At 53.9% G+C, this 7,917-nt stretch overlaps 1 protein-coding gene across 1 annotated transcript in view; it reads right to left on the bottom strand.

Annotated features, from left to right (window-relative positions):
• Positions 1-1,455: 1,455 nt before the first annotated feature.
• The window catches only part of STK35 (serine/threonine kinase 35), a 31,310-nt gene continuing 24,848 nt past the window's right edge, over positions 1,456-7,917 (bottom strand). The window contains exon 3 of the mRNA XM_075900929.1: positions 1,456-6,849. The gene's annotated coding sequence lies outside the window, so the exon portion shown is untranslated. The remainder of the gene's footprint in view (positions 6,850-7,917) is intronic.

Raw genomic sequence — 7,917 nt, 5'->3', positions numbered from 1 at the left:
CTCCACCACTGGGGCAGGCCACTTGCCCCTCCACCGTGCCGGACGGATCCTACGCGGTACAGCTGTGGGGGAGGGGAAGCCGTTGACCCACAGAAAAATCACTCGGGGGCCACGCACACGGGAGAAGCAAAACAAAACAACCCTCCTCGCTGCCGTGGTCCTGGACTGAGGAGGAGAAAGACCCCCCCTTCCCCTCACACAGCAGAGCCTAAAGGGGCCCAGGCTAGTTGATTTTGTAGGTTCCCCACCCCTGCTGTAAAGGCCATTTTCTTCAGCATCTGTGGTTAGTGTGGCCTTTGAGAGCCCCTCAGACTGGTGCCCTCTCCATTGCCGTAGAGCCACCATGCTGCTGACCTGAGGGAAGGGCTGATCTGCCGACTAGCTTCCCACTCTACCCGAGAGGCGTACGCCCTCTCCTGCATCTGCGCGCTCCCTGTGCGGCCAGCTGTCAGAGACGGGCCCTCGCTAGAGCCTATTTCAGCATGGCCGCCAGCAGGCGCGAGTCCAGCTCTTCCCGTCTACCGGGAGGGGTGGCCCTGACGTATAAAACGGGCCTCAGCAGACGCTCAGCAGAAGTGATGTTCCCTTGTGGCCCAGCCTGGGGAGGGTCTCTCTCAAAGAAAGCTCAGGGGAGAGGCCCTGGCTAACCAGCCAATGCCTGCTGCAGGGGGTAGCAGGGGACGTTTTAAACGAGCAACCTTCAGTCGTAGCCGTCTGTGAGTTTCTCTTGGCACCGTTAGCGGCCGCCCCATTTGCTCCCTTCCTGCCCTCTGCCGCTTGGCCCCAACCTGCCAACACGTCCAATGGGGCAACAGAATTGAAGACTCTGTCTTGTTGCCTCCTTCTCAAGGCCTGGAGCAAGAGCCCCTCTCTTGGAAGAAAGGGAACAGAAATCAAATGCCCCCAGCCAGGTTCTTGTTCAGCCAGATCTCTGGTTGCCGCCCACAGGAACCGGGGTTGTGCACCTCATTTCAGCTAGGGTGGCCTCAATTTGTGGGTGGCACCCATGGAAAGCGGTTTCTCAGCTTGCTTTCCCATTCGCCCTGTATCGCAGGCGCTGCCAAGACTGGCAAGATCTGTGTGAAGGCTGGAAAGCGCAACGGCTTCAGTGCTTGTTAGCTATTTCTCGGTTGGAGCTCGATGCTGGAAGACACCTGAAGGGCAAGTTAAGGAACAAGCCTGACCCAGCCCCGGCCGCTCTTTGAGAGCCTGGGTGTGTGCCGCTGCTCTAAGGGCTTTTCTAATAGGGGAGCCAGCTGCATCTCTGGGGCAGATGGTGTCAGCAACCCAGGGAGGGGCTCAACTGCACAACCTTGGGGTCCCTAGTCAAATACCCTATGTGCTAGGCCACTCATGAACCTACCCCCCTCCCTACCTTCAGGGCGTCTCTTAGCCTGCCCTCCCTTACCGGTGGTTCGTAGCCAGAAGGCTGAATACAAAGAAACCAAACTCACCTTGCAAATTGAGTATGGCTTTCAACCCCATCCAAGAGCTTTATTCACACAAACGTCTCTTAATTTACAAAGCCTCTGCCATTCATACACATCAGGGTATCCACAGTGTTCAAGGTACTTAAATACAACGTCTCATACCAACCCAAGTAAACCAAGTACAAAAAATAGTCATATAAAGTTCACACATAGGTCCTAGATTACCAGCTTCTGTGCAAAAAAAGAAAAATACAGATTTATTAACTAGTATCATGAACTAACTTTAGTTTGGAGTCTGGGTTTAAGCCTTCCCACTCTGCACACCAGTAGAGTTCAGTGACCAACCACAAACCCCCCGGGAGCCCGAGCGAGATGACAAATTGCAGGAAGAGGTTAGAAGAGGCCATGTCCTCCCGCACTTTTCAGCCAGCATTCCCGCCCCGCTCGGACTCTAAACCGGGCGAAAAGGCTTTGCGGGTCGGCTGGCGGGACTGCGTTTCAGGAAGGTGGCAGACCGCCATTGCACACTGCAGTCCAGTGGTCACCGTGGACTTGGGCAGCCCGAGGAAGCAGGCACCAGTTTACCTCAGCAATGGCCAACACCATAGCGTAGGAACAGCGCAGCCTCTGCAGTGATCTCCAGGAGCCATGGCCAGGCCTGCCGCGCCAGGGAACGGATCGATACGAAGGCCAAATGACTTGCTTTGCTCGGCCGCACAGCCCACGGTTGCCTGGCATCGGGAGAAACACGAGGCCCAGTTCCAGGGTGCTGCCTCAAATCTGAATCGCTGGAAGCGGGTGGACCGCCACGCAGCGTGCAGTGCCCAGCTGGAACAGCACGGTCTGGAGCCACCGAGAGCAGAGGGTGTAGGGCTGGCGGCTGAAGAACGGGTAAGTGCTCAACTAGCTTCTAGAGCAAGGTCCCTGTAGGGCGCCAGCCCAATTTGGCAGGGAGCGGGAGACTGGCAAAGCGTTAAAGCAGCAGGACCACCACGTGCCCCGGGAAGGGTTTTGCCTGACGGGCGGCGGTCGTGCGGTTAGGGGGGAACCGCACAAAGCAGCAACGTGGTCCCCCGCTCTCACAGCCTCTGTACATCAAACTTCAGCTTGGAGTTGGGCCCCCCACTGCAGCTGGCAGTTCCCTTTGCAGGTCCTGGGCAGGCTTAAACCCAGAGGAGATACTGCAGACGGAGATTTACAATACACACAAACGAGGAATTCCACAACGATGGTAACTTTTGTTACAGTCTCTTATTGCTCCGCCAAGGCTCAGGGAGCCTCCTGATATGGTAAGGAGCTGGATCCTGAGCAGTAAAGGAAGACTGAAGGGGGACCACTGTCTAGCTGTTACCAGCCCTCCGAACGTTAAACAGCAGCAGGAGAACAAGGGGGAAGCGCGTCTGACCGCTTCTCTAATCGGCCTACTGAGCCCATTTCAGCACCCGCTCCACATGGAAAACACGTGTGGCGTTACAGCCGGCCCAGTGTTGGAGGGCGGCTGGAGGGGGGCTCTCCAACGCAGGCTGGTGGCTCGCTCATTCCAAAGTCCTCCAGAACTGCGGCTACTTCCCCCCACCCCCACGGTAAACAGGCTAGTTAGAAGTAAACATGTTTAATACAATCCCAGGACATGACAGGACCATGCCATCTGCTCCCCCAAGAACCTGGCTCACGAGAGCGAGCCACACGAACCAGCGGCCTCTCCGTGGTGGGAGCCCCCCCGTCTCCCGACCCTGCCGAGCGTTGTTCCTCCAGGGTCAGTTCTAAAGTTCGACATCTAGCGTGGCTAGTCAGAAATCAGGAGACGCTTTTGCCTGAACGTGAGCTGCAGAGACCGGGCAGTCCGGAGCCTCCGGCTTAGCTCCGCCTTTCCCGGAAGCTGGGATTTCCCCAGCGGTCACGCCGAATGCCAAAAACACACGTGATGGGCCAGGCGTGTCAGTCAGCAGCCGTAAGGTGTGTGTGTGGGGGGGGGGGAGGCGGGCGGGGGCTGGGCAGACAGATGTCAAGCAAGAGGGAGGAGATGCCTCTCCCCAGAGAGCCTGATGGACTTTGTTAGAGCTCTTCCCTTTGTAGCTGCTGGTGCCCCTGGAGGAGATGGAGCAGGGCCCAGAGGTGAGATGTGGCGAGACACCAGTCTACCTGAAAACGGGACACACCTCCTCGCTATTCTAGTGAGCCCTGAGCCAGCTGCAGCAAAGGCAGGGAGCCAAAGGAGGGAAGCATCCTTGAAATGAGAGCGGGAAAGTGGCCAAAGGCTCGCAGCCCTAGAACTCTTCCTAGGAAGTGGCTTCTAAAGCCTATAAGGCACTACGGTGGGCCGAGCTAACAGTGAGCGGGTTTCAAAACGTATCGGCAATGCCAACGCGGAGGCGTAAGCGTGAGGTCTGCAGGCGGACTGACGGGGCCGGGCTGCGAGGGGGACTCTGTGCTATCCGAGGGGCTTGCTGCATGCTCTGCCAGCAGGGCGTTTGAGCAGAGCAGTAGTCAGATAGGGCAGTGCTAGGGAGAGCCCACAGCCTCTGAGGGATGCCAGGCCTGGCAGCCCCGGGTGGCTGAGCATCGCTGGAGGCGGGGAGCAGGTTACATGGAAAGTTCTGAGAAGTGCTAGCTAAGTCAAAGCAGCTCTCCTAGGAATCTGCCTGGAAGTTGCCTTCTGAGCTGTAACATCCCTCTTGGGCTTCCTCCCGGCAGGGGAGGCATGTGCGAACGTGCACAGCGGGAGCGGGCGCGCTGCACTCCACCAGCACGTGGCTATAGCAGCCGACAGCTGCAAAGGCTGCCGCTGCCCCACCCAGGCGTCGGGAGCATGGCTGGAGTGCCCCAGAGTGTTTGAACACCAGCTTGAGTCCTGAACTCGGGGGAAGAGCCTCTGCCTGCAGGAAGCTGCTGGCTGCCTGATGAAGGAGTATTGGGGGGCTTCTGACGCACAGCCTGGGCAGAACAGCACACGCGCCTGTGCTACGTTTCAACGCACCATGCGCCTGATGAGGAGGGGTTGTCAGAGAGAAAATCCACCACTTCATTACTTCGGGGGGTGGGAGGGTCTTAGATGTTGCCACGACCGTCCCCTGCTAACCTGGGGACCCAACACAGACTAACCACTGATCTGAGGTGTCCCAAAGCCAGACAGTCCTCTCAAGCATCAAGGTGGAGGTACAGGAAAGAAGAGTGAGGGTCTCTCCCTGGGTGTTTGCTCCAGGAGGGAGCACACCACTAGAACTAGATGCTCCTGCCCTGCCCGTCCCCTAATGCACAGCACAGCCTTCGGAGCCACCCGCATTGTCTCTGGGCTCTGCGTTCAACCTCGGCAGAGGTGTCAAGGCTTAAGAGGTTTAAAAACAAACAACCACCAACTGAAAAACTAGACACCATCCTTAATCCAGCCCTAATGGAGTTATTGCCTTCTCGTTCGCTTTTCCGGGATGGCTCAGCACACGGATAGGCTGAGAAAAGTGTCAACGAATAGAAACAAGGCTGAAGCGTCCGCCCAGACAGCAGGCGCGTTAGTCGTGTAAAGATCCTGTACGATTAGGCCCTTCTCTAACTGGGAGCCCAGTCCCGTTCTACCAGAGCGACAGTGGAATACCTAGGTCAGGAGGTGAGAGCTAGTCTGAAAGCACAACTAGTGCAGTATTCCCGCACGGGGCGGTTAGAGTTGGGGAAGGTGTTTCTAGCGCGTGTAGAAAATCGCAGGGTACAAAGGATGCTGCGCTTGACACGGTATTTACACTGAGCAAGGGCTACAGAGCTACCGGAACCATCCCCAACAGGGCTCGTCACCACTGCACAGTGGATGGACACTGCAGCGCTCGGCCCATCGAGAGTTGATTGATCGTGTCTCCTTAGATGCGATGAATCGACCTCTGAGCGCTCTCCCATCGGCTCCGTCTACTCTTCTCGCCCTGGTGGAGTACCGGAGTCGATGGGAGAGCATCAGCCGTCGACCTCACTGCATGGAAGACATGTGGGTAAGTCAGTCCAAGCACATCAACTTCAGCTACACTATCCGCGTAGATCAATGAGGGAAGCGGGGGGTAGTGTAGACTAGGCCGCAGTCAGTCCCAGAATGTCAGTGCTGCTCCAAATGCAGGCCAGGAAACTAATTAACTGGTCACTTGCGATTCCCACCTCCCTGCCCTACAGTCAGATGATGGGTAACTGGAAATGACTCAGTTGGCACAGCACTCTCTTGGCCCTTTGTAGACACACAGGCTTCATCTACACTGCCGGTTTTGCTGGCAGTGAGTATGCAAATGAGTTGCAGATTAGAACATCACCGCACCTCATTTGCATAATTTATGTGCACCATTTTTGCACAAAGGGTTTTTGTAGGAGGAAAAAAAAGCAGTGTGGACTTTTTTAGCGCCAACCCCCCCCCCCCCCCCCATCCACACTACCCCCCCTCTCCCGGCCAAAAACAGTGTGCATAGATTATGCAAATGAGGCACAGGAATATGCTAATCCACACCTCATTTGCATACTCACTGCTGGCAAAACGGCAGCATAGACATAGCCACACTGATCCAGCAAAAGGCAAACAGTCTCCTACAGGAGACTTAAAACCCTACAGCGAGTGATGCTTTCAGTACTGCCAAGGCCTTCAGTGACTTCAGATCTTTTTTCAGTTACTTTCTGTTTCTGTCATATACATTCACCTTATCGATCAGTTGGGTATCTGAAAACCTGTCCCATCCACTCCACGGGCCCTTACAGAGCTAGGCTCCTAGTTGCCAACTTCCACAGATGCTGATTTTTGTTTTATTCCGGTAGAGGATGACAAGGATCTTTCCACTACCGCACCAATCTTGCCTAATCGATTTCCTTTCCAGCTCATCTTGCTACCCTCATCTAGTGTCACTTGCTTTTCTGTCTAGGCAACACCCCCTGTGAAGGAGCCCTCGGGTTCTAAGCCACATAACCATCTGTTTGCAACATGGGGCTTCTAAAACCTTACTTTTTCTACAGTCTCCCAACTACAGTGCAAGCCCAGTGACCCTCTCTGCCCTAGAGAAAGAATATTCACTTCAAAAATCAACCTCGGACCCACCCTGACTTTGAGCCTTGGTATCTGTCAGCAATCAAGGGAATGCTTTGTAGGGATTCTAATTCCCAGCTGTGTTAGTAAAAAGACGCGGGCCTTTCCCAGAAAGAACCTGTAGCATTCTGTAGCACTGAATAACAAGGCTGAAAGGAAGGGGGGAAAGGGGTGGGGAGAGAAGCATGGTCTTCTTGACCTTATTCAACAGTCTTGTAACCAAACGGGCTGAAAAGATTCTGCTCTCCTGAAATCTCCTGTAACCAAACCAAACAGAAAACTTCTCCTTGCCAGAGAGTCTGTTGTCAGGTGATCTTCAACACCATCTGCTTCCCTCTGTGCATGTAAGAAATGGAGATTGCAGGTCCCTGGTAAATAAACCTGGAAAATATAAAAACAGGAGATCAGACATTCCCCTTGTGTCACTCCAGTCACTGGGCCAGAGACCGTATTTGGAAAACGTAGGGCACCAAAAACCTTGCCACGAGCTGGCCAAGATGGCTACCCAGCAGGCGCGAGAGATCAAACCACGTCATTCTGCCCATTTCGCTTGCACCGCTTTTGCCTGCCAGGTGCCAATGGATAAGAATTGGAGATTAATGCTTCACACAGATTGGAATCAGCTATTCCGATTTGCTTTCATCTCGTAGAACGCAATGGCTGCTAGGAGCATAAACCAGTTGTGTTAAAACAAATGAGACTGGAATTCATCTGGGAAGGAAAAAGTAAAATGGTCACAGAGTGGCTGGATTTTGAGTTCAGATACTTGGTAACTGCCCATGGGTGGATCTGACAGCAGATACCACTGCAGAGAAATGTAAGTACATACGTTCTTTGTTTCCAGTCCTGATCAGTAGGAAATAATGGTCTTTAAAACGGTCACACCTCCCTCAGCCTAGCACTAATCCAGGACTGGCTACAGCAGGTCTGGACTGCAGAATGTCGTTTTCCTTCTCCGCAACATATTCCCAGATAATCTATGTATTCATCTTTGCAATATGCTATTTATAAATGCCCAAACTGTGTTAGATCATGGAGATCAGTCACTTAGTATCAATTACATAATTTAAATGTGGTTGAGACAGCAGCATGGGGTGGCAGTCGGCTCCCTGGGAGATTTTAAGCTGGCTCCTGGCACGTAGCGGCTCTCACCTGCTGTCCAGCTCCCCAGAAGCCAGCCCAGGAGGCGACGTGTAACTGTTTGGATAACTGGTGAGCTCATGCCAATGTAGATCACACCAATGTAGACAAAGCCTTAGGGTATGTCTACACAACAGTATTTTGGAATGACCAATGTTATTCCAAAGAGTGTGTTTACACAGCAAGCCATTATTTTGAAATAATGTTGAGCTGGAGGACTAATGCCATCTTCTGTAACCCTCATTTCACGAGGAGTAAGGCAAGTTGGAGGAAGAGTGCTCTTCCTCCAATTTCTGGCTGTGTAGACTG

This window comes from Pelodiscus sinensis, chromosome 18, assembly GCF_049634645.1.
Source record: "Pelodiscus sinensis isolate JC-2024 chromosome 18, ASM4963464v1, whole genome shotgun sequence".
Lineage (NCBI taxonomy): Eukaryota > Metazoa > Chordata > Testudines > Trionychidae > Pelodiscus > Pelodiscus sinensis.
This window is presented reverse-complemented; position numbering and strand designations above follow the sequence as displayed.